The 23,956-nt window shown below is 37.6% G+C and overlaps 1 pseudogene; it reads left to right on the forward strand.

Moving 5' to 3' along the window:
- The first annotated feature begins 508 nt into the window (after positions 1-508).
- Positions 509-10,321, forward strand: LOC109449058 (uncharacterized; annotated as a pseudogene).
- The last annotated feature ends 13,635 nt before the right edge of the window (positions 10,322-23,956 follow it).

Consider the following 23,956-nt stretch of genomic DNA (forward strand, 5'->3'; position numbering starts at 1 on the left):
CTGTCCCCTGAGCGGGAGATGGCGCTGTGTTGTCCGGCTGGGGACTAGGAACCTGGGGTCGAATGCAGAGTGGTTGGGGAAAGCGGGAACGGAGTGAGGAAAGGCTGTGCAGCGCTGCGTAGAACAACTGGGTAGCTGAGAACATGGGTGGGTCCTTACGAGGGTTGGCGGGGTTTGGCGGGGGCGGTGGCTACTGCTAGGCTGGTGTGGTGGTTTTGATCCTGTGCAGTTTGCAGCGATTGCTGAGGTACCTGGCCGTTCTCCGAAGTGTGTTTCCCCGGGGCGAACGAAGCCAGGCATTAAAACCCAGCATTTGTCTATGACGCACATGTTGCCAAAGGTTGGATTAGAAGGCGCTTTAATTCTCCCCACTCCTTAGTTGATGTGCAAATGAACGCAGTTCTCGACTCGTTTACACAATAGCCAGAAGCGTCGTCTCCCTATTTAAAAAAGGAAAAGCAACGTGGCGCCCAGCCCTGGAGGGCTCCAGCTCTACCTACCTCCCACCATGTGGCTCGCCAAGCCTCGGAGCTGGCTGAGCGCTGCAGCTGCCATGAAACGCTGGCAAGTCCGTGCTCCAAAAGGTCAACTGGTGGGTATTTATTGTGCAAAGCTATTTCTAGAAACTGATTTATTGAGCATAATCTGAAATTGTTAAGATTTTTCTTTGAATTGTCTCAAGTTGATGAACTAATTTAAAGGGGTCCCCAACACCTACAAAATTTATAGTGCTGTCATCTCAGTGCATCATAATTTACATGGAAATTAACATAACGAATTCAAAGCTATCACTAGTGGTTTTAAAGAACCATGAGTCTAATATTTCAGTAATCAACATAAAGTGTAAAACAGTTGTCAAGTTGTAGTCAAACAATTTAACCTGAATTGACAAAATTGTGGTAACAAAGTTCTGTACTCGGAAAACTGGGAGAAAAATGCAAACCTGACATACGAGTAAAAATTACCATTGTCACAAGACAAAAGATTTCCCCCTATCATCCTTAGAGAAAGACTTTCCTCAGCTAAAAGTGAAACAAGAGAATGTTGTAAGAGTGAAAAACCTAATGAAAGAGACATAGTTTGAGTTTGCACTCTAGATTCCCTGCAGGGTAGAACTTGTCATGCAAAAATATTTATTTGTTCACATTTCTCCATAAAATCTGTTGAAAGAATCTATGTTGTGCAGTGGGTACGAATACTACTATTGCTATGTTTTTAATAGGGGATTGGGACAAAAGAATATAAATGTTGCTTATTTTATTATATTAATTAAACGAGTGTGGTGTTATACTTGGACTAAAGATAAAAGAAGTATTTATGTGTTTTACAACCTATTCAGTTATTTGATGTTGCTTATTCAAATGAAGAATCAGCCTACTAAACCACCTCAAACACTAATTGTGGTATAAACATAATTTGGCTTATAATTGCTTATAATTAGTTGCTTTTCAATTCCTATTATGCTTTTTCCCAATGTAATTTAATTTAATATAAAAGTGCCAAAAATCTTGGCAAGGTAAATCCTTGTTAATTTGATATAGGATAATTTTTAAAATGCCTACCAACTGGACTGGTCCTTTGTAAAATATATTATTTTTCTTAAGCATCATTACTATCTTGAAGCTCAAAGTCCCTTGTACAATTTAGTAAGTTAGTTAATTTTATTTAAATATTTCACTGTACTTAATATGTCCAAAACGTCTATCATCATCCCTTTATCATCAGCCCCATTTCCATCAGAGTGACCATTTTTCCCACTTTATCAGTTTTTTTTTTAAATGCTTATTGAACATTTCTGCACTTTGCACATAAAGGATTGCTTAAAAAACTTACAGGACTCCCATCTCCTAGGCCTTCATAAGGCATCTCTAATTGTACCTCTCCCCCTCTTATTCTCTTTAGTAATCTTTCCTATTGAGATCTTACCTACATTTTTAAAAATCCTTACTTGACCCCACTTCTCCCTTCAGCTATCCCCCAATTTTTCTGCTCTCCTTCCCAGCAAAAATCCTTAAAAGGCATAAAGACACGTCTATACTTTCGCTCTTCACCTTTTCATCTCTTCTTCAGACCCTCCAAATGGGTATTTATCCCTACCCCTTGACTGAAATGGCATTTCTCAAGGCCCACATCTTGTCAAAGCCAATGGTTCAAAGAATGGTGTCAATCCTTTTCACTCAGTCTTTCAATGGCTGGTGATATAATTAACTACATCTTCCTCCTTAAAACAATTTTCTAGGCTTTTGTGACACCTTTTTTTTGGTTTTCCTTCTATATCTGGATATCCTTCCCAACACTACAATGTCCTTGGCTTCTCCTCTGCCGTCTTTTCTTTGTGCACTTTCCCCCTAAATCACCTACTTCATCCACTCTATGGCTTTATGACACATCCATATACTAATGACTTTCAAATCTCTACCTCCAGCCCAGACATATTTGAATTCCAGACTTTTGGGACACTTGCCTACCTGACATTTCCACTTGAATATCTAATAAGCACATCGAAGCTAACATGACTAAAAGAGATGTTCCTTTTCACAGCAAAACCTGCCCCCTTCCCACAAAAACAAATCCCTAACTGTTTTCAACTCAAGCTCCCTGGCTGACCTTTCTGCCTCTACCCTTGCCTCCTTATGTTCTACCCTTCGTGCAGCAACCATCTCATTAAATAGCAGGTGCTCGAGCCCAAAGTCATGTTTGATTCCACTCTTTCCTGAACTCCGACTACCAATCCCATCTATCATTAGCCTTTATGATGATACTTCTAAAACATTTCAAGAATTTATCTTCTGACTTCACTGCTATCACTACCCTAGTTCAGAGCACTAAAATTAGTTCTCTTGGACTACTGCAGTAGTTTTCTAACCACTTTCTCTGCCTTCTGTGATTTACCGCAGAGCAGCCAGATTGATTTTTTAAGCATAAATCCGATCACGACACTTCCTCTATTTTAATATCTTAAAAAGTTCCAATGATTTCCCATCACACTTAAAATAAAAATTCCTTACCTTAGTCTTCAAACCCCTACATGATCTGGTCCCGGACTAATTCTTCTTCAAGCTCATCTCCACCATTCACTCCCTGTGCCCCAGTCATACTGACCTTTATCCTTTTAGGTGCTTTTCATTTGTCTGAAATGCTCTTCCTCCTCCGCTTTGTATGACTTGTTCATTCATATCACTTAGGTCTTAGCTCTGAGGTCACCTTTGGTAGTGGGGCACAAGCTAAGCTCCTATAAAAAAGGAATCCCCAAATATAGTAACTTAAAAAAGATTATAGTATGTTTCTCTCTCATATAACAGTCCAGAGGCAGGCAGGTTGTAAAGGGTGAGTGGACAGTTCTGCTCCTTGAGATCATTCAGGGACTCGGGTTCCTTCTAGCCTGTTATCATTGAATGCAATCTTCATTCTCGTGATGGAAGCTGGGCCACATCTTGTCTCTATTCCAGCCTGGAAAATGGATAAAAGAAAGTGGAGAAAAAATAATTTCCTTATGAAAACAAGATCTGGAAATAGTAACATCAGTTTTGCTCACTTAGTCACATATTTACACCTAGCTAGCTACCAGGGAGGCTGGAAAATATGGTTGCTACCTGGCTAGCTATTAGTTTAGTGCAAAAGTAATTGCGGTTTCTGCAATTATTTTTAACCTTTTAAACCGCAATTACTTTCACACCAACCTAAAAGTTGCCTGGTCAAAAGTTGGGTGATTCTATTCCTAAAAGGAAAGAGGAAGAGAATGGGTGTGGGGGACAATTTACAGGCCTGCCACACCTTTCCTTACCACCTACTCTACGGTAGCGGTAGCATTAGTCACTCCCTAACACACCATTCTGCTTTAATTTTCTGCATAATTTTTTCTTGTTCTCTTGTATTTACTTGTTGATTGTCAGCTCCCTCTTACACTCAATTAGACTTTAAGCTACATAAAAGCTTCTTTGTCTTTGCTCAATACTGTATAACATTGCCCAAAAAAGTATTTGACATAAGGTTGGATTCAATCTGTAGTAGTTGAGTAAATGAGTCTTTCAGTTCCCTCCTAATAGATACTATTTCAAATTAACCTTGTCTCCCAACATTCCTTCAAAGTAACCTCCATTCCCTGCGCTATCAAAATCTTATTCAATTTCCAGTACTAGCTACAATTCCACATAACATTCTCTAGGGCAGTTCTCCAGCACACACTGTACTAGCTGTCTATTGCTGCATAACAAATCACACAAACTTGGAGGCCTAAAAAACACACATATTTATTATCTCATTACGTGTATGGTTCGGGAGTTTGCAAATGGCTTAGCTGGGTCCTCTACTTCAGGGTCTCTCACAAGACTGCAGTCAAGGTATTGGTCTGTGATGCAGTCTCATCTCAAAGTTTGACTATGAAAGGATCTGCTTCCAGGCTCACATGGTTGTTGGCAGAATTCAGTTCCTTACAAGCTGTTGGACAGAGGGCCTCAGTTCCTTGCCACATGGGCCTCTTCATAGGTCAGCTAACAACATAATAGCTTGTTTTGTCAAAGCCAGAAACAGAGAGAGTCCGTTAGTAAGACAGAAGTTACAGTCTAATATAATCATGGAAGTGGCATCCCAATACCTTTACACCTTTGCCATATTCTATTGCTTAAGAAGATTAGAAGGAAGTCACAAGTTCTGCCCACGCAGAAGGGGAGTGGATTCCACCAGGGCATGAATACTGGGAGTTGGGGATCACTGAGGCCTAGTTTAGAACTTACCGATCACACTCACTACCCTATGGGAACTCCAAAAGCATTTGTAATTAAGACCACACTACCATTTAATAGCTTCATTGTTGGTTTAATCTGTCAACTAAATTGGAACATCTATATCTTTTATTTTGATATCCCAGTCTCAAAACAAAGCACATATATAAGTTTTCATATATTTTTGGATTAAATTTAAAGTGACTGGGGGGGTGGTGTTAGAGCTGGCTTCTTCCTGTTTGCAAAAGCCATTTGTTAAATTTTCAGAACTTTTAGAAGTCAGTTGATATCACATTGGTAGCTTGAAATTGGCCACAGTGGGAGTATTTACTTCAAGGAAATCGGTAAACTATACAATCAAGGCTCTCCATACCCTCCAAGAGGCAGGTGTTAAACATTTACTATTTAATGTTTAGTCCAGTTGTCACAAATCTGTCAATTGTGATGTTGAAAACATGGTTTTCCCTAATGTAAATGTGAGTTCCACCACCCAAGGTTGTTGTGAGGCTCCATTGCGATTATGAGTAGTGAAAGTGGTTTGGGAACTATAGAACAGCATGCAAAGATAAGTTATTACTACTAAATTGCAGAAGCAAAAGTACTGAAGAAAGGAACAACACTGCAATGCCTGAGATATTTTACATTAAATTGTGAAACAAAAGTACCCACGTATAATCTGTCCCCAAAGCTGTTGACTTCTTTTGTGTGACTAATGTAGATAAGAGGAGATATGCCAAAAGCGAAAATGCAGTTTTATTTGGAATGACTCCCGTTAATGTCCCATATTGTATTTCAACTTAACAGACATAGGGGAAGATAAGCAACAGAAAAAAAAGGTGAAACTAATAAGAAAGAATAACAAGCTCAGAATATACCATTGTGTAGCTGGACTTGCTCGCCGCTGCAGTGGGAGGCAGTATTGCGGTTGTCGCTGTCCCCGCAGCCGCACCAGGTTGCTGCTTGCAGTTGGCGGTTGGGACGGCCCACCCTCCAGCCCCCTGCCCGTCGTGGACATGCCGCGCCTACACAGGACGGCTTAGCTACCGGGAGAAAGACACACCGCACGTTTTCAGTGGCTATGGCCGCCTCCTCGAAACAGACCTCAAAAATGGTTAGGAGTTCCAGGACTCCTGAGACGCCGACCACGCCGTTTAGCTGAACCGCAAGGACCTCTGCGGCGAGGCCAGCGCGTGATTGTGGAGCATGCCCGGGGCCGTGCCTTGATCGTGATGGCCATCGAAGCCGGATACAGCAGTCGGAGAACTTCTGGCAGAGACTAATATGGACCACCTCTTGGTACAGGATTCAGGCTTATTGTAGAAACTCTAGTTGTTGCTCTTGGTAAGATGTAAAGGATTTCAGGAGACAAGCAGGTGAAGCAACCTATTCAGATGCTCACAAAGTAATTGAGTTTTGCTCCTACTCTGACATGAGGTGTGCTTTGGCACTGCATGGGACAGAAATAACCGGCAGAAATATTAGGCTCATCGAAGATAAAACAAGAATGAGCCATAGGCAGGCTTACTCTGGAAGCAGATCAAGGTCATGGTCCAGAGAAGGTCACGAAGTAGGAGTCGCAGGAGCAGCGGTAGTAGATCGCGAAGTAGCTCAAAAAGTTGCTCCGATCTACGTCTTGGAGCAAAGGTCTATCACATTCTTAGTCAAAAGGCAGGAAGTCTAGATCAAAGAGCACATCTAAGCCCAAGTCTGATCCTGGCTCCTGTTCTCATTCTCAAAGCAGATCTAAGGATGACAGTGAGAAATCTCAAAGCAGGTCACATTCTCGATCTCGTTCCCCCAAAGAAAATGCAAAAGGTGTTATGAAGTCAAAATCTAGATTAAGGAGTCAGTGTCGTTCCAGTATTCCCCTACCTGCTCCACTTTCAAAAGCTGATTCTGTGTCCCCTCCATCAAAAACAACTTCAAGATCCCGTTCTAGATCTGATCAAAGTCAAGATCACCATCCAGATCGAGTTCCAGAGATTAACCCTGAACTCTGTCTGTTCTTTGCACACTAACTAGTATTATGGAACACTTTCCTACTTAGGCAGTTACTCTTCCATGTTTGTAGTTTGCCTCTTCTGCAAGAAGAATCTCCTGAAACTTGACTTGTGGACAAATTTGTTGAAAAAAAAAAAAAGAGAATCTAAAGAAATGGCAGCATGAAGACCCTCTTTCTTCTTTGAAGAATTAAGATAACTTTGATTATAGCTTTTGAGCTAAAATAACTTTTGTAAAGATTAAGCTCATTTAGATATTTTTTTTTTAAAGTATTTCAGCAGGTCTGCTGCAGAGATTTTGTTTTATTTGTTTGCTTTTAAATTAACCGTTTCAAGCTTTGGATATTTAAAACTTTAGAAGGGGAACTCATTTTTCAATTATGTTGGCTTTTTATAAAGCTTGAGTTATGTAAGATTTCAATAAAAGTTTGCTACCAAAAAAGAAAAGAGAAGAAAAGAAACTTAGACTATAGCAAATTTAGTAAAAGTGTTTCCTAGGATTAATTAAATATTTAACAGCAGATATAAAGTTAAAAATAAGAAAAGATAGACAATGAACTTAATGAATGGAAATGGACAATGCATTTATAAACAATATAGTTGACCACTGTCCTGGCAAAATATGCAAACATAATTTTCTTAGTTGTTTTTATCAGTAATTAAATATTCAGTAAGCAAAGAGTTTATAATGTGCTGTTTGCAAATTTAATGTGATTTATGAACATTTTCATTTTCAGTTTTTAAATATTTAAGTAGATAGCCTCTGAAGGTTTTTGTATTTCTATTTTCTTTTGAGACTGTTTTTTACTGTTTTTGAGCTCTACTTTCCTATTTTGTTTTTCTATCATGATCTCAACTTATAGGCATTCTTTCATCTAAAGGATTGAAAAAACTAATTGTTTTAATGTGTATAAAAATATAAAGTAAATGTAAAAAAATCACAACTTAAAATTCTTTCCTGATACTTCAAAAAGCTACTTTTCTTTCAAAATGTATAATCTGTTAAAATTAAAGGCAATAAATGTATGAATTATAATTAATAATCACAACTCTTGAGTTTATAATTACAAAAATAAAGATAGTTTTTAAATTTAATTTGTGAAAATTTAATGAAACCTATTAAATATTTTTATGAAAATTAAACTATCTGCAATGCTAGTATATGTTCATTTTGCTACTCATGTAGAGCCTGTATCATACTTCATGTATTGTCACGTCTATACCTAGGTATACATGAATTTAAGAATAATAAAGAAGTTTCAGTATTGCGAAATGTTTCTCAGTCACCATGCTCAACTGTTTGAAATTTTACCCTAATTTGTATCTCTGGTGTCCTGAGAGAAGCAAGAAAATGGATACCTGACACTAGGAAAAGATACTTCATTAGGCCAAAAGCTATTGCATTCACAATTAGAAAAAGAATATGACAAGTTAATTACTATTTTTTCATCTAACAGCTTCTGCTATTCAAATCCTCCCCACATTCCAAAGGAAGGTCTTCCTTCTTTGTCAACAGCACTGTAAACCATAAACTTTTATGGCATTTGTATTCAGTTGTCTTTGTATTGTGGACATAGGGCAAGAGACGTGGAGAAGTATTTCCCTGGGGTGGAATTGGTGTTATTTCCAGGAGTGGAGGTTTGTGAGTCACACCATACCAGCAATGTGCCTGAATTTCAAGTGACAAGAGGTGCCCATGTGTTATTTAATAAATGCAATGTGGGGTCCAGGGCAGGGCCCTTCTGGGGTCCTGAGTTCACAGAATTGTTATTTCTGGACTATAGCTTCTAACAACCTTTTATAGCTGTGGTTTAAAGACCCAAAGCTCCAACTCTTCCCTAGTCTTCCTATGCCACTGGTAGACATAAAGTTTTCTTAGAGTAGAGATTTTTAATCTTTTGGGTCCCACCAGCCACTCCACCCCACAAAAGACTTGTCAGAATGAAATTTAAAAAGCCCATGTTTCCAAGGACAGATACTTACAGAAATGCAATTATTGCGTCTGTTGCTTACGGTAAATTTTTAAGTGAAGTATTATGGAAAGTAAGTTTTATTGAATATTTAATTTACAAATTCTTAGGGAAAATTAGCCCTATTTTCCCCCTCTCCCCAGGTCTAATGTCTAATTGCAGAAAGCAGAATCAAGCTTATATCTCCTAGAGTTTGGGGCCTTCTCCTCGGAGTAGCTCTAGTGAAAGACCTCTATCTACATTGTAACGTTTGAGGCTCACTTCAAAAAAAGACAAAACAAAACTCAGCTTGGTCTTCCTATGGTTAGGACCATAAATCTAGAAGCCAAGTGCTTACCATCTGTTTTGAAGTGCTTACTGCTTAAGTATTAATAGCCAAGTATTAGATATTTGAAGAAAGCCTTCAACATTTAAAGACAGAGATCAAAGTAAACAAGAAGAAAGGAAACCACAGGAAACAGAAAAAAATGTAGGAAGTAGAAGTAAATTTCTAAGAAAAAAGACCGTAATTATACTCCATAGGGATAAGAGAAGATAGTCTATCCATAAAAACAAAACCAACAAGAAAGAGCAGAATACTATATAAACACGAAATGTTCAAAGAACAAATAAGAGTGCTTAGAAAGTAAAAATAGGATAGCTTAGATTTTTTTAAAAAGGTGGTAGATGTGCTCGCTTCGGCAGCACATACACTAAAAAGGTGGTAGATATATTTGAAGAAGTCTATGAGAAAGTAGGACAAGCCAGAGATTAAAGATAAGAGAGAAAAGATTAGTTGATAAGTCCAAGAGTTGATTAGTCTAAGAGTCCCAATTACCAAATAATAAGAGTTCTGGAAAGAAAGAAGAGAGGGGAGGTAATTATAAATAAATTAATTAATGTAAAAAATATTTCAGAAAAAAAGGACATTGATTGAAAGGGCTCATCAGTTGCCCCACATAATGAATGTGGGGAAAAAAAGAGACCCAAACCAAGACACATAAAAACAACATAATGATTAGACATTTATGTATCTTATGAAACAACATTGGAAGCTTAAAGACAAAGGAGCAATGCCTTCAAATTTTTGAGGAAAACGTATTCTTAACTGAGAACTCTATTCAGTCTCGGGCAGTACCTAGGTTTCTTTTATTTATTTATTTAAAAATTGAGATATACTTGACATATAATGTTATGTTAGTGTCCAGTGTACAACATAATGATTCAATATTTGTATACATTGTGAAATGATCATCAGTAATCTGGCTACCATCCATCACCATACATAGTTACAATTTTTTTCCCTTTCTTTTCTTGTGATGAGGACTTTTAAGATTTACTCTCTTTCAACTTTCATGGATACAATACAGTATTATTAACTATGATCACCATGCTGTACATTAGTAACTAGGTTTCTTCATAGGCACTGGGCTAAACTAAATATACCATGTTTTATGCAGAGGGTAGGTAAAAGCAAATTGTCACTATAACTTATTATAACCTATAACAATTAAATAATAAAAGCAGGTGATCTCTACAAACTCTGAAAACTGAGGCGTAAAATGTGATTGTTTTGTTTCTATTACACATAGCATGGTATTACGATTAAAGAGATGGAACCAAAGTATTAAAGAATTGTTTAAGTTCTGTTCATGGCTTGTTCTCTTATACTCTTGTTGTTTGAGAAAGATACTAACTGGAATAATTGGAGCAATATACTATCATTATCAATGTGTTATCTCTCTTAGGATATCTTATGTGGAGTTGAACAACAAAAGCTATTCTGGCATCTGGAAACAGGTTATAGCTGGTCATTTAAAGCTTCTACTCATTCTAGAAGCTAGAAAGATAGTTGGGAACCAAGAACCCCTAGTATACCCCTCCTTCCGTTTTTAATAGACCAAGATATACCTGCAACACACAAAAATCCTGTCTTGTTTTGAAATAGGAGAATATGCTGATTTGTCTCTTCTGCCATCCATAGCCTGAACTCCCAACTTGAAAGAGACTTAAAAAAACCAACTGAGAAAGTCCAACTTCAACTGGCATCTGGGAACTTGAGATACTAATTGTTTCATCCCCACCCACATTCCCTTCTGAGAGAATCTGCCCTACCCACAGATCCGGGAAGGGGCAGCCATATTTGCATTAGACCTTGTATCCCCCAGCCATGGTTGGGGGACCAGGAAAGAACACCTAACCCAATCAGATTCTTTTGCTTGATTATTTGAACCCAAAGACCTAGACATTGAATCAGTAACTCCATGGAGGACACTAGAGCTGTAAGGTCAGGTAGACTCCAGATTGGCAGCCATTTTTTGCTGTGTACATGCAAATAGACAGAAATTTGATGTTCAGAGATAAGCCATAACCTGGATGTCCCCAAGGAAGTAGAAGTCATACAGCCCTAGAGAAAGATGGAGAGAGAGAGTATTGGTCTCAACTTTGACCATCTCTATATTTGTGTTTGGGATCCATGAGATTTTCCTCTGGACTTCTAATCACCCCCTTTTTACTTGACTTAATTTGGATAGCTTCCTTTTGCATGTAACTAAGAATCCCTGAATCAACAGTTTTAAAAAGCTCATTTTGGGCACACCATATTTCTATTTTTTCATACCTTTGTGGAACCACCTGGGCCCTACAGAGATCCTGTAATCTGTTTTAAATTGGTTGGGAATAGGGAAATGTCAGACAGGGGAGGACATTTCTTTGCAATGTCACACAAAAGAGACACCTGGGTCCTTGTAGTCACAGGGTGCTTATTAAGAGATGCTTAAAGGATTACCCTTCAAGACTCGGGCTGTTGTTCAGCACTTCTGGGAGATGTTGGAAGAAACCAGATGATCAGTCACTTGATGAATAATCTATATAATTTGATGACATTTATTAATTTATAATTATTCAAACTGTATTGTGAGTAAATGTAATAAAGTTATCACATCTATTATGGTGTGTTGTTTTAGTATTCTTTTGTAAAATCTATTAAATCTTGCAGGTTCCTAACCATCAGTTTTTCTGTAGATTTAATACATGTAGTTACAGTGTTTTAAGTCTACATGGACATTTTTAGACATTTTTCATTTATTTTCTTGATCTCAGAATTCTTAACAATCTGGGGAAGAAAGGAATTTTGCAAGAACCAAAATGAATTAAAGTATCAACCTAGACAGACTTTATCTGCTAGACAGACCAGATTCTAAAACAATAATGAGGAATTTGCAATGAAGAAAGTTATTGTTTAAAATCATAACCTTAATACACTTAGTAAATTAAAGTCTAGAAACCAGACGAAATTCTCCTTTATACATTGACATAATTAATGGGACTGATAATGCTTTGCGGGACAATACTCTCAGCTTCTTACCATCAGATATTGAAAACACTGCTTCACATCACACTCAAGGTATGTCCCTTAAATTATTTTGTTTTTTAAAAATGTAAGATTACTTTTTTTGTGGGAATGGAATTTTATTCTTGGTCCCCTTGTTGAAACTTTATTTTAAGACACTATATGGTATAGAGATCTCTATTTGAGAGTGTCTCTGCTGAGAAATTATCAAAATAAAGAATTTTCAGCATGCACTTAGAATGTGGCGAGAACCTTCCCAGGCAGATTCATAAACACACCTAACCTTTGCATATTTTTACAGAACCAGTTTAGTATTACTTATTCGAAATCCACAACTGTAGTTTTCAACTGAGCAAAAGTTTATTGTGTCGACTGTGAACTTAGCATAAGATCAGGACTCTTCTGAGGACTATACATAAACTGCATGAAACTAGGAATTTATATATTTCAGTATAAACTCAACTAATGAATTTTATCCCACAGAATGTAAGAATTACAAAAATTTGAAGTATGGGAAATCCCATTAAGAGTAGTAATCTAGATAACTATTTCTATGTGCAAATATCAGATAATTATGAGTACTTTGGTATCTGGTCATATCACAAAGTATGTACTTTTTAAGTAGTTTCCTCCTTAAATGACTTTCAAACTCTGAGATAATAAAAAGGATATGTTTATTTATGTCAGTCACAGTTTACAATCATTAAATCCTTATGAAAGTGAGGTAGACTAAAAGTGAAAAGCATCATCATTTTAGATGAAAGGAACTAAATTACTTCTATCTTGGACAATTAAAAATTAGAATATTTTATGAGTTTAACTTTATATGACAATTGAACTCTCATCCACTCTGAATAGTGAAGTCCCAATACTGTTTATTTAGTTTCATACCTAAACAAAATGTGAAACTTTTCCATTCACTTCACTATTTGTACAACCTATTTCATATCTAGCATTACTTTCACTTAGCCTTAAAAATAATATAATCTTTTCCTAAGACATACAATATTTGAGGAGGTAATTAATCACTTCAATTTATTTAATTATTACTTTAATTTTCCAATGGATATTTTAAAGCTTTTTTTTTTTTTTTTTTTTAAGAAAGCAGTTATGTGAAAAAAGTGTTGCAGTAATTTTAGCTTAGCTTTGTCCAAATAGACTTCTATTGATGTCTATACTTTATCTACTGGGAATTATAATTATACTCAAGTAGTGTTTACTTTACCAAATCACATTAATACTTATACCCAAGGAGTTATATAGGAGTGATCCCTTCCTTCTTTGTTCTCATTTATTTTCCTTTTCATGCCCCTGCTGACCCACATAAAAGTCAGTAGAAACTCATTTGAATTTAGGTCTCCCATGTGAAGTAGTGTATTGCTTAACTGGACAAGGCTGTAACCCCAAATGTGAGACGGGGAGTATCAGCGTTTCCCAACATCAATATCTTTAGCAATTAAGGTGTGGAAGAACCAGTGCTTAAGGACCCTATTCCAGTTAAACATGTTTCTGTTCTGCATCTTCCACTGTGCATAAACTCTAATGTATATACATATACGAGTACTCCGTGGGTGCCAAAAACATGTATATACACAACTTGTATTCATCTTTTGTTATCGGTATATACTGAGTATTACAATTTTAATACAGTTTTTTCCTTTCTTAAATGTGTATACTTTTTTTTGGCACCCTCTGTATTATATATTAGACCTTCAAATAAAGAAAAAACTAGAAAGAAAAACAAAAACCAAAAGACATCTATAGACTCTGAAAGTTCCTGAACGTAAAGTATCAGTCACTGGATTTTCCTTCACCCCTGCCGAGTTCCACAACCTCCTCTGAGCAGGTTTGCCAACAGGAGGTAAGAGAGGGGACAGGGAAATGTTGCTAAGTAACACATGGGTAGAGTTGTGTGGTGGGTCTATCAGATGATACAACCTTGAACCTTGTACCAGTTCGCAATCCTTCCACAATATAATAAAAGGACTGCAATATTTTATAGATACAGAGAGGCAAAGTAGAGAATTCCTGAACCTTAATTGTTAGTTTCAAAAGGTCAGGTAGTTTAACAATGATATAGTTACTTATTCTTATGAATTTTTTTTGTCAGTCCTATTTTTTTCCCAGAACACTTTTATATTTAGGTATCATCTTTATGAATTAATTCAATCATTCATTCATTCATTAAGTACCTATTTTGGCATTGTTTTGGGTCTTAAGTATCAAAATTGAGATTCTTATACTGATATTGTGAGGTTTCCATATGAAATTTGTTACAAAAATGAAAAAGTATAGAGATTAAAATCAGCAATTCCTTGATTTCTTTGTTATTCTTGCATTTTAAAGTGAGGCTAGAATGTGAGCTTTTATTTGCTATGGCTATGGGTTACAAAACATATTTCCCAATTGTTAGGGAAGGTGGGAGGAAGTCTAAACATGTATAGCTAGCTACATAACACATATTAGAAACATTATGTTATAGAAGAATTTATCAGATCCCTTTTAAACATGAAGCTCTGTTTGACTTTTTACACATTTTATACACATTTTAAAAAGCCTAAAGTTAGCTGTACCTATTATTTACTTTTGCATATTCATGCCCTATTATATGTCTAGGATAGCTTTCCTTTTTTTTTTCCTGGAAAACTTAATATGCCTAAAATATATGAACACAGCCCTGCCAAAAATTTTTTTTTTCCCTTCTTCCGCCTCCCCCCACTGGCCCATGTGGGAATCGAACTGGAGACCGAACTGGTGACCTCAGCTTTAGAAGCACGGCGCTCCCACCACCTGAGCCACCAGGCTGGTCCCAAAATTAAAATTTTTAATATTGCCTCTTCTTTATTATTTCTTTTCTCTTTTTCTGGAACTCTGATTTAACACATGTTGACCCTTTTACTCTGTCTTCTATGGCTCATAATCTTCCTTTCACATTTGCTCTGTATTATATTCGGGACAATTTCTTCAGATCTATTTTCCAACACACTCATTCAGTTTTCAGCTAAATATCTACTGATGTCTAACCCATCCATTAAAATTTTCACTTCAACAATTACAGGCATACCTGTCTTGTGCTTTACTTTATTGTACTTCACAGATATTGTGCTGTTTACAAATTAAAGGTAAGACCCTCCATCAGCAAAAAGATTACAGCTTGCTGAAGGCTTAGGTGATGGTTAGCATTTTTTGGCAATAAAGTAATTTTCATTAAGGAGAGTACTTTTTTTAGGCATACAATGTTACACACCTAATATACTACAGTATAGTGTAAATATAACTTTTGTATGCACTAGGGAACCAAAAGTTCATGTGACTCATTTCATTGTGATATTTGCTTTATTTTGGTGGCCTGGAACCAAACCTTCAATATCTCCAAGTTATGCCTCCATATATTTCTTTTCTAGAGGTCTTATGTAGGTCCTTTGCAAACTTGACTGGTCATTTTTTAACAGCCTCTTGTTTCTTACTCAAATTTTCAATCTCATCTTTTATTTCTTTGAAGATAGTAAACATACGCATTTATATTCTCTAACAATTCTAATATCTGAAGTTTTTGTGATACTGCCTCTAATTTGTGGTACTTCATTTTCTTGACTAAAAGCTCATGGTTCCTTGATACATTATCTGTGGGAATTGTTTGAGGTCTGCGTTGAAGGGTGTTCTTCCAAAGAGGATTTTCTTTTGTTTATACTAGCTCTCTCGGGATAACATCAACATAGGACCAACTTAAAATAAATGTTCGGCATAAGGTGTTTGGACCACCTAGGCATTAAGAACTGTGAAGGGTGTGAGATTTTACCTTGCCACAGTTAGCCTGCCATAATTTCATGGATTTTGGCAGAAGACACACTACCAGAGACCAAGGATAAGTTATTACTCAACGCAATCACAGTAGCCAGAGTGTCAGCATTTGTGTTGGTTTCCCAAGTCCCACAAAGTGATCCAGGTGGCATCTATACATTCAGTGGGTTGCATTACAGGAAAGGGAGGCTGAACTGACAGAACACGGATATTTTATAATGGGCAGTAGGCATGCCTGCCTTTTAGAGAGAGAGAAAATTGTGACTATCTTCCAAGGCTATAAGCAAATCTGCCCTCTGGTCCAGAGGGAGACATTATCGTTCTCTGCCAAGACTGCTTACTACATAAACCATTGAAAATATAGTCTGAAACAAAGACAGTTAGTGCCTTTGCTCACAAGACGTGCAGGAACTTGAAACTCATGAATTGTCTCCTAACAATAGGCAGTTTGAAATGGTCATGAACCCATGCTTGTGTTTGCAAATTATTACAGCTTATCTAGAGCCAAGGTCAAGATAGATTAGTTTTCTTGCTGTCCGCTGGTGTAGGCCAGGAGTTTTGTTTATTTGATGAGGGTATAGACTTTTGTGTCCTAGTGTGTGTGTGTGTGTGGGGGGGGGGGCGGTATATATGTGAGGATCTATTAGACTCCCTACCATGTCTTTAATGAAAAGCAAGCAGCAATCATTCAATATTTGTCAAAGAGATGAAAAGTGATTCAGGACTTGTTTTGGGTTGTGCTCTCAAAAGGAAGGGAGTGAGGGAAGCTGGGTGGGGTAGGGGAAAAAGTTATGTCAGGTTATGGTCTCAGCTGGAGACTAGCTTCAGCCTGATCCTGAAGGGAGTTCTGGGGTAAGACTTGCACCAAAAAGGTACTTCCTGCCTTGAGGCAAGGGTACCAACCTTTTCACCACAATCTCTGCTGGTCATTGGCTATGAGTTGCCTCTGGGAGGGGGTATCTTCTTGGATGAAACAATTCCCTTCGTTAAGGGAAATTCTCTAGACTCTAGAGAAAGGACAGCTGTGAACTTTTAGCCACCAACATTCACAGCAGCTCTGGGATGGGTACGTATACCTTAAGGAATATTGATTGGTGGGTATAGTGACTTGGGTAGTGTCCCCCAAATTCATGTTTTTTTTTTTTAAATTAACGTTTATTGGGGTGACAATTGTTAGTAAAGTTACATATATTTCAGGTGTATAATTCTGTATTACATCATCTATAAATCCCATTGTGTGTTCACCACCCAGAGTCAGCTCTCCTTCCATCACCATATATTTGTTCCATTTCCCCTCATCTACTATTCCCCTCCCCTCTTACCCTCTGGTAACCACTAAACTATTGTCTATGAGTTTTTGTTTCTCATTTGTTTGTCTTGTTCTTTTGTTGTTTTTGGTTTATATACCACATATCAGTGAAATCATATGGTTCTCTGCTTTTTCTGTCTGACTTATTTCACTTAGCATTATAATCTCAAGATCCATCCATGTTGTCACAAATGGTCCTATTTCATCTTTTCTTACTGCCGAATAGTATTCCATTGTGTATATATACCACAACTTCTTTATCCATTCATCTATCAAAGGACATTTTGGTTGTTCAAATTCATGTTTAACTAGAACCTCAGATTGTGACCTTATTTGAAATTAGGGTCTTTGTAGATGTAATTAGTTAAGATGAGGTTCATGGGGTTCAGAACACACTATCCCAAAATACGGCAACTTTGCATACTGAATATTTTAGGCTGAAGGAGTTTGAGATGACAGCAGAAGCAGGTCACTCTGACATGCACCCCAGCTCCTCCCCTGAAACAGATCATTATATGAAAGGTGCCTTCCTTATACCTGGAGGAAAGCAGCATGCTTATCTCTGTAGACAAAGGGATGCTGAGAGAATGTGAACAAACAGGCCTTGCTAAGTTTTCCCCAGTGTACTACACTTACCTCTTACTCTTTAACTTATCATATTCCTCCACAACTGTCCATTCTTCAACAAGGCTAGCATAAAAATATTCAGATCTAATCTTGCTATGGGTCATCATTTCCTTATGAAGGTCTCCCGAGTCATGTGAAAGTTGTCTTCAGACCTACCTAGAGACTCTAAGAGGGTCAAGGAAAACTTTTTCCTCCCCTACAAGCTTATATGAGATTAGGGTAGGCCAATAACTAGTGTCCTTATACAAGGAGAGCACACAGAGACACACACAGACGAGAAGACCATGTGAAGATGGAGGCAGAAATTGGAGTTATGTTGCCAAAAGCCAAGGAATGCGTGCGGACAGCAGAAGCTGGAAGAACCATCTGTGGAAACTACTGATAACCTTGATTTTAGACTTCTAGCCTCCAGAACTGTGACAGAATACATTTCTGTTGTTTTAAGCCACCCAGTACGTGGTATTTTGTTACAGCAGTTCTAGGGAATTTACAAAATGGGGCACTAGCTTTTTACCACAGCAGTTCTCAAAATAAAGTCCATGGACTCCTGGACATTGCTAACACCTTTTATGGGTGTCTACAAGGTTAAAACTACTTTCATAATAATATTAAGATATTTTTTCCCTCCCTTTTTTTCCAGCGTTGACATTTGCATTACTTGTGCAAAAGAAATTAATGGTGGGTAAAACTGCTGGCATCTCAGCATGTATGAGACAGTAGCACCAAACTGTACCAGCAGTCATTGTATTCTTCCCCACCACACACTCACAATAAAGAAAATGCCAGTTACACATAGGAACGTCCTCAATGAAGCAGAAAAATTATTAGTTTTCTTATCTTTATTAAATTTATTGGGGTGACAATGGTTAATAAAATTATACAGGTTTCAGTGTACATTTTTATAATACATCATTAACATATTGCATTGTGCGTTCACCCCTCAGAGTCAGTTCTCCTTCCATCACCAAACATTTGACCCCTTTTACCCTCTACTAGCTTTATTGAATCTTGATCCTAGAGGACACATCTTCTTAGTATTCTGTGGGACAAGATGGGAAGTAAGCACAAAGCACTTCTGCATACTGATGGCTATCTCTAGGAAAAGCACTTGTGTAATCTTTGGAATTGTGAGCTGGAAGAGCCACTTTTTCCCCATAGACCATTCATTTTTACTTGAAAGAATGAAAACTATGTTTATTCAGACTGGGCATTTGGCATTTTCTTAGAAATGAATGAAGTGATACTGTTACTTCAAGGAAAAGAGTTCATGGTATTTGTTGCCTATCTTAACAGTTAAGCTTTCAAGCGAAAATGAAGATTTTGAAAAATTTACCTGACACCATGAGCTTGGTATCTTCCCAATGCTTACATCTTTCCTGATGAGATCTGTGGTGATATTAACAGATAAGATTTTTTTGATAATGGAATGTGTCAACATTTGGAAGATCTGAATAATTATTTTCCAAATGTCTAATATATGATATTACAAATGTGTAACTCCACAGTGGGACTGATCAACCTACAAATAAGAATCCATTCAAAGTTCAAGATACAATGGGGGTAACAGTATGAAACTTTATTGCTATCGGTTTCAGATTCTATGTTGTAACTATCCTTTAATAAATTACCACTTCTTGAGTTTTGATGTAGTATCAGAGAATAATATCCTTATAATTATCTGAGAGGACTATTAAAATACCCCTCTCCTTTTTAACTATACAGATACCTACATAATGCTAGATTTTCTTCATAACAAAACATAATCAGCCAAACAAAACAACCAAAACAACATATTGTAACAGAATGAATGCAGAAGTAGATAGGCAAATTTACCTGTATTCTATTAATCCAGATGTAAAAATTTACAAATGTGTAAAACAATGAAATTCTTTTCACTAATTTTATTTTTATTATGGAAAATATTTTTTTTTTAAATATAAGCAAGTTAGCAGGACAAGGGGCACCCAACCTAGTCTGGGGGAGGCAAGAAAAGACTTCCTAAAGGAGGTGATCCTGAGCTGAGCCTTAAACCATGAGAAAACAACTTGGTAAATTTCTTCAATAAACCTCCCTGACCTAGATTAGACTGTGGTAAGAGAAATTTTATCTCCATATTCAAATCTGACTTCCACATAGCTTATAAACTGGTTATGACTAAAGGCATAAGCATTAAAAATAGTCACGATTTTGCTTACTACTTCTATCACATATGCACTGAACTTGATTTGCAAGATTTGCAGCTTAGTTCTCTTCATGACTAATCCATTGGAAACCGGGCACACCCACCTTTCCTTTTGACACGAACAAACTGTTGATTATTTCAATGTGGTTCTCTACCTGTGTCAAATGAACCCAGTTTTTTAATATTTAGTTCAAACTTTTCAAATTCCTTCCTGGTATGTGATTAGGCCTTATTCCTGTCTGTGTGTTATCATTTATTTGATTTTTGCTTAAAATCTAGGACAGGCTGCACTCTGGTGTCAGGGAACAATTTGTCCTCTGTTGGGGCTAAGAAGTTTAAAGAATGAAAGGATGACTGGCAAAATGCTGTTGGTGGATTTCAACTGTTTTCACTGTGTTTTTTGAAAACATAGTAAGCCAAAGAGATAAATAAAGTTCCTATGTAGTTCTGCTCCTCCTTAGAAGGAATTTGGTTTTTTTCCTCCGTGAATGAAAAAAAACACAAAAAAGCTCCCTCAGCTCTCTTTGAAATAAGCATCTGCCTGATAGAGGGACTGATCAAGCTACTTTGTTGTTGCTTTGTAGTGCACGGTGTCTACTGTATATTTGAGGACATCCTATATGTTCCTATACATGAGCTACTAAAAAGTGACAATAAAAACAAAAACAAAACAAAAAGATCTTGTAATCTGTCCACAGAGAATATTAGGTTAATTTTTAAGGATCAGATTCACTCACCATGATATGTTTCTTTGACATTAGAGAAATACAGCTAAAAGATGAAGAAGTGTTTTAATAACATTCTTGTAGTTAGACTCTCCTTTAAGAAAAATAAAAATAAAAATAAAAAAAGTCCAGTCTGGGGATGCCAAAGAGTCCATTTCATTCCCACTGAATGTGGTGCGGGATGAGGGTAAGGACCATTTTCTTCCCTTTCTCAGGATGGCCCATCATTCAGTGACAGAGTTGAAGTTTGGGCACTGAGTGGGTTGAATCAAGTCCCCCCAAAATTCATGTCCACCTGGAACCTGAGAGTGTAATTTTATTTGGAAATAAGGTCTTTGTAGATGTACACAAGTTATAACGATGTTATACTGAATTAGGGTGGGGCCTAAATCCAATATGCCTGATATCCTTTTAAGAGGGGAATTTGGGTATAGGAGGTCTGACAATTAAGTTCACAAACTTGCCACCGTGCGCTTACTTTGGCAACACTGTACAAACAGCTTGGTAAGGTTTCATAACCTTGGTGTATCAGCCTCTCACAGCTGTGTCCATGTCGACATGTGGTGGTGTCTTGCTGAGTGGCATTCATTATTGGTATTGTGTGTTTTTATGTGCCGTCGCGAGAATGTCTGGGCTTGAATTAGAGCAACAAACAAACATTAAATTTCTTGTTAAACTTGGCAAGAGTGGAAGTGAAATCAGGGACATGTTAGTCCAAGTTTATAGGGATAATGCCATGAAGGAAATGGCAGTGTACAAACAGATTAAACGTTTTTCTGAGAGGGGAGAGAACGTGTCACTGATGAAGAGCGGTCAGGGCGGCCAGTAACGAGCAGAACTGACGAAAACATTGCAAAAATTTGTCGAATTGTGTGTCAAAATCATTGGCTGACTGCGAGAAGCATAGCCGGCCAAGTAAACATCGATATAGAAAACAGTAAAATCTTAACTGAAAATCTTGGCATGAGAAAGGTGTGTGCAAAAGTGGTCCTGAAGGAGCTCACTGATGAACAAAAGCAAAGGAGAACTGAAGTTTGCCTTGATCTTTTGGGGAGGCAAGATGATGTTTTGGGCCATGTTATCACTGGTGAGGAAACATGGGTGTACCAATATGACCCTGTAACAAAGCGTCAAAGTGCACAATGAAAGTCAGCCAATTCTCCATGACCAAAAAATTTCCATCATTCCAAATCAAGACTCAAAATGATGTTGCTAACCTTTTCTGACATCAGAGGGATTATTCATTATGAATTTTTACCAACTGGGCAAACAGTTAACCAAGTCTACTGTTTGGAAGTGCTGGAAAGGCTGTGTGAAAAAGTTAGACAAAAACGACCTGAACTTTTCACCAATTCATGGCTCTTGCATCATGACAATGCACCAACTCCCACGGCACTGTCTGTGAGGGAGTTTCTAGCCAGTAAACAAATAACTGTATTGGAACACCCTCCCTACTCACCTGATCTGGCCCCCAATGACTTCTTTCTTTACCCGAAGATAAAGGAAATATTGAAAGGGAGACATTTTGATGACATTCAGGACATCAAGCGTAATACGAAGACAGCTCTGATGGCCATTCCAGAAAAAGAGTTCCAAAATTGCTTTGAAGGGTGGACTAGGTGCTGGCGTAGGTACATAGCTTCCCAAGGGGAGTACTTCGAAGGTGACTGTAGTGATATTCAGCAATGAGGTATGTAGCACTTTTTCTAGGATGAGTTTGTAAACTTAATCGTCAAACCTCATAGTCACAGATGGAAGAGGGACAGGCGAAGAGAGAGGCAGAGATTGAAATTATGCTATCACATGTCAAGGAATGCCAAGGAAGCCACCAGAAGCTAGGAGAGGCACGGAACAGATTCTCCTTCTGAGTCCCCAGAAGGAACCAATCTTGGGTACTCTTCATGTCAGACTTCTGGCCTCCACAACTGTGAATCAATTCCTGTTGTTTTAAGCACACAATTTGTGGTACTTTTCTAGGACACTGACCCAGGCATCAAGCTCTTCCTATACCCTGTCAGCAGCAGGTGGGCATCTCTCCCTGCGTCTGGACTCAGTCAGGCAGAGGTCTGACTCTTAATCCCATTCTTCTTCTTCAGCTTCCCTGACACGGACTCTGTACTGAAGTGACCAGACTCTGTTTCCCCAACAGCCTTTGAGCTTAGATCATCCTTATGGAAAGGGGCTTCATCAAGGGGCTTAATCAACGTTTAAATAGTCTGAATACACCTCCTAGAAAAGTAACAGGAATTTATATGGCAGTTAATGTTCTGAAATTTGATTGGCCAGAGAACTGTTACTGGTTGAGTGGAAAGAGCAAAGGAAGGAAGGCCTCTTATGCACACTGAGACAATGAACGTCGTAGGGGCAGTGGCATCTGTACCTTCTCTGTATTCCATAAGCCCTGTGATTCTTCAATGCACTGAGAAGGGGGAACTAATGACTGATATAAACCAAATAGGAAGAAAAAGGAAGTAGAAGTAGTATTTCTAAAGTAGAGTTTAAGACAAAGAGGACGTCCCAGAGTCTCAGTGGGATCGTTTGTTCTTGATAAATGCCACTATCCATACTTGGCAGTGCAGTCTTTGTCCTCTAGAGACCTGGGGTTAAATCCAGTCTCTGACTAACTGTCACTGTCACTAACTACCTGTACAGACATTATCCTCATGGAGCCTCAGTTTTCTCATCTGTGAAATGGAGATAATACATACCTTCTTCATAAGATGGTTGTAAAGATCATATTAGCTAACTTACATAAAATGCTTAGGATTCAATAAACGTTAGCTCTTACTCTCACTCCTTACTTGCCAAAAACCCCCCAAAACCATCATTCTTTCCTTAACTGCCCCTACCCTTACCCCCATTGCTTTTCTTCTCTGCATTTGATCATGCTTCCCATGTCATACAGCCAAGATATTTTTATTATAATGAGGTTAGGAATCTCAGCTTTTCAATTCCCTTTTCTTCATGCGTACCCAATCTTACTCTTCCCACCCACCCTCTGAAAAAGTTCTTTCCCTCTTTCTGTATGAAGCTACCTATATTTGGATTGTGTCTTCTTGGAGCTCCATATTTCAGCCCCAATATTTCCCATGGTTTCACTTTTTCTTTCTCCACCAGCTATTCTCCCTCAATATATGAAAAGTTCCTTCCTCCTATTAAAAAACAAAACAATGAAGTGAAACTCTGAGCCTGTCTTGATCACGGTAACCACAGTCCCATCTATCTGTCTCTTCCCTTTCTTATCTAAGCTTTTATTTTTTTTTGCATTTAAATTTTATTTACATTTAATG

The sequence above is a fragment of the Rhinolophus sinicus genome, chromosome 2, assembly GCF_057876585.1.
Source record: "Rhinolophus sinicus isolate RSI-liver-muscle chromosome 2, RSI-T2T, whole genome shotgun sequence".
NCBI classification, from domain to species: domain Eukaryota; kingdom Metazoa; phylum Chordata; class Mammalia; order Chiroptera; family Rhinolophidae; genus Rhinolophus; species Rhinolophus sinicus.